This window comes from Sinocyclocheilus anshuiensis, unplaced genomic scaffold, assembly GCF_001515605.1.
Source record: "Sinocyclocheilus anshuiensis isolate Anshui unplaced genomic scaffold, SAMN03320099.WGS_v1.1 scaffold2482, whole genome shotgun sequence".
In the NCBI taxonomy this organism is placed as follows: Eukaryota; Metazoa; Chordata; class Actinopteri; order Cypriniformes; family Cyprinidae; genus Sinocyclocheilus; species Sinocyclocheilus anshuiensis.
This window is the reverse complement of record NW_015555925.1, coordinates 307,132-310,715: the sequence shown is the minus strand read 5'-3', so window position 1 is coordinate 310,715 and position 3,584 is coordinate 307,132.

The following is a 3,584-nucleotide window of genomic DNA, read 5'->3' as shown; positions in this document are numbered from 1 at the left end:
TGAACACACTGTTGTCTATTGCTTCAGCTCCTCTGTCTCAGTTTTTGTGAGCATCATTTTGCTTTTAGTCACTGCAGCAAAGGGCTCCAACTTATTTCAGCTGAAAAAGCAGACTTTTTTTCATAAGCTCTATTAAAATTTATATTTGACTGCACCATAAACAGACAATTAACAGTTTTTGTTCCACATCTTTTTTTTTTTTTAGTTTTACTTTTTTTTGTTTGGTTGTTTGTTTTTATTACACAAAACAACAGCCAAGAGTACCAAAGAAGCATGCTGGGTTTTACGTATGTCAAAGTGGGAAGGCGAGTGATAGTTTTTTTTTTTCCTTTTTTGAAAACCTTTTTTTTTTTAATATATATATATATATAAGAAATGTGCTGGAAATCATGGTGGGACAGCTGTGGTAAGAACACAAAAGACTCCCATTGAGAATCACAACATATTCAAACCTGACTGCAAATAAAACTTTGCAGAACTGCACAAGGGGGCAATAGCCAGTGCTAGTTAACAGTCCGGAAATAAACTTAGCCAGGTCTTCTAGTCATAACACCTGCTTTGTACAGAGTCTAACTGAAAACTCAAGCGTTTATGAGTCAAGAAAGGTTGTTTTGGTACATGTCCAAACCCTCTGAGCTTTTGAAGCAATGCACTGTTGATTCTGTCGGCTTGTTATAATGTGTGCACTTCCCCCATTCCCACTTCAATACAAAAAGAAGCACTCTAGTAAATGTCTCTCATACGAATTCCCAATGCAATGCTTTTCATGTCCCTGAAAACGTCCGGAAGGAAAAAGAAAAACAGAATATTTCATGTTTTCTTGAGTATAGGAACAAAGAAAACCAACAAACCCCACTGCTTTCTGCCCTGCAGAGAATGACAATCACTTTTCTGTTTTTCCTAAAGAAACCATACATTTCTGTGTGGTATAGGGTTGTCTGTTTTCTTTAATGAATTGATCAAAACAGAAAGAAAAAGCAACAATGCCTCCAGCTGGAGTGAACGCAAGACTATTCTGTAAAGAAAAGAGGCATAGAAACACTTGATTTTGGTAACTTTAGAGACACAAAAGCATTTATCTTTTACAAACAAGTGAGTGCAAAAATGAATCAGCTTTAGGCCAGACTGTTCAATTTGAGGCTTAACAAAACTACATATCATTTCGGCAAACAAATTGTCATCAGTTGTTTTTTTTTTTAAATGGCAAAAAATTGACCCCCAGCCAATCCACAGTGAACCCTTCAATATACGGACAGTAATAAAGACATTGTTATTTTGCCAGACAAGTGATGGGCTAGCGATAGCAACCCAAAAACTAAGACCCAAAATTAAGTTTGCATGAAAGCAAGGCAACTGAAATACAAGGGAAGAAAAGTATGTGTCTCTTCAACACTAGAGCTACCCAAGAAAATAAAACAAACCAAACTTAAATCTTTGGTCTCAACGCCTGGGAAAACGCTAATAAATGTAGCAAAAAAGTGATTAAAACATTTTTTTCCAAACGATTATTCAAATATGATGTGTGCTATACTGGACTCCAATAATCAGCTCTGTGAACATAAATAAGCCCCTTTACTTTCAACAAAACACACAAGTTGAGTTCCAGGCTGAAGAGTAAACATGTTCAGACACGTTTTATACTCAATCCACTCATGCCATAAAAGGGATTTCCTGCGTTTTAATAAATGTATCTATGTATTATTAAAGACATTCAATGGTGAGTGATGCAAGAGTTCAAGTAATAGACAGGGGCCCCTCTGGGGCCAGGCTTAATAAAACAAAAAACACAAATCTGAAACTCAAACCATTTGGAGGATAGAATAAAATGAAAATAAAGCTGGACCTATGATATACACCGTAACCAAAAGCTTTCCACAGAAAAAATTTACGATTTGGCAATTGTTTTGATTCATATGAAAACTTCCACCCAAACCTAAACGTAAATGGGGTGTAAGCAGATCGTACAAAACGGTACAGTTGTTTGAATTTGCCACCAATTTGCCAAAACATAAAATAGTTAGAAATTGCCATTAGAGTGTTTTGACAAATAATGTAATTAAATTTTCAGTTGAATTCACTATATGCTGCTTTTTCTAACACAGCATGCTGTGCGAGGAGTGAGACGGGTAGTTGCAGTGGTGGGTGAGGGCTGTCTGTGCTGGTTAATGACCTGTAAGACTGTAACAGGCTTATACAACTCAATTGTAAAAAAGGGAAACTGTGGGAGAAAACGAAAAATAACAATGTGAACTTCAATACTAGACACCTGCATGCCAGAAGCCCAACAAAAACAGGAAGTGATATAACTGATGTACCGACAGTGAATCTTGTGCATATAGCTTTGAATATTTTCATAAAGGTTTTATTGTGCGACATTAAAACTAACAGGCAACCAAACAATGAAAAGTGTAATATCGCTTTTCTGATACAGAATGAGTCAACCTGCTAAAGAGAGAAGCACTAGGCAACAAAGGGGCTTTTTTTTTTTAAAAGGTAATTCTTTAAAAGGTTCAAGTGATTATCGCTTTTTGATGCCACTGAGAGCAGTTTGTTTTATCTCTCTGACAGACCACTTCTCTACCATCAAAAGCTGGATTGCACTTTTTTTCAAGTTACGTACTAAAGCACATCTGCTCGAACACTGCTCCCGCTTACTGAAGAACATCTTTTGAACATGTTTGACAGGTACACAAATCCAATTAAGCATTAAGATGCCACATCAGTTAAAAACCACGAGTAATTGTTTCTGTTTTTTTCAATTTTGGTGCAGCAGTCAGTTGTCATTTCTATAAAAGTGCTTTATGTCGACTGTGTCTGTGCATGCGATTTTGGTTCTTAAAAAATGTGGCGCTTCTGTTCACAGGACACAGATCCAAACTATTTCAAGTAGTTTGCAAACTAGGTGTATTAAGTGTAATTTCGCTCAATTAATACAAGTCAATTTTATCACTAGTAAAAAAATAAAAAATAAAAAAAGGTCCTCCCTTGCCAACTTTGGTCTCTGCACTGAGCTGTAGCGATCTTAACTGCTTAGGAAAGGACAACATTTTTGATCCAGCCAAACAGAAAACAAGGACACACAAAAAAAACACCCCTCTAATGTTAGTTAAAACAAACTTTTGTTTTTAAGCCTACAACACATTTTCACTTGTGCCCTCCCAAACCATCCCACAACCCCACGTTCAGCAGCAGTCACTGTGAGAACACTCTGGAAAGTGTCAGTCGTCTGTTTGCTACAGTTTTTGCCTTTTTTAAACACTTAAAGAGAGAGATGGAAACATTTAAACAAACTAAATATTTTCCTGCTTTACACATAGTTAATTAAGAATTTTGCAAAGACAATGCAAAGAAATAAAAGAAAAAAAAAACAGCTGAATGAAAAATAGAGAAATGTGAGAAAACCGAGGCAGGAAAAAAAAAAGAAGCTTAAGCTAAAAGCTAAAATGGAGCATGTAAAAAGTCTCAGCTGGAGTTTAGGAAGCAGTACGGGTCACCTGAAACTCGCCTCCTCTGCTTCCTTCTGCTTTTTTCACATTCACAAACATTTAATGGGATTTTTTTTTTTTTTTTTTTTTGGGGGGGGG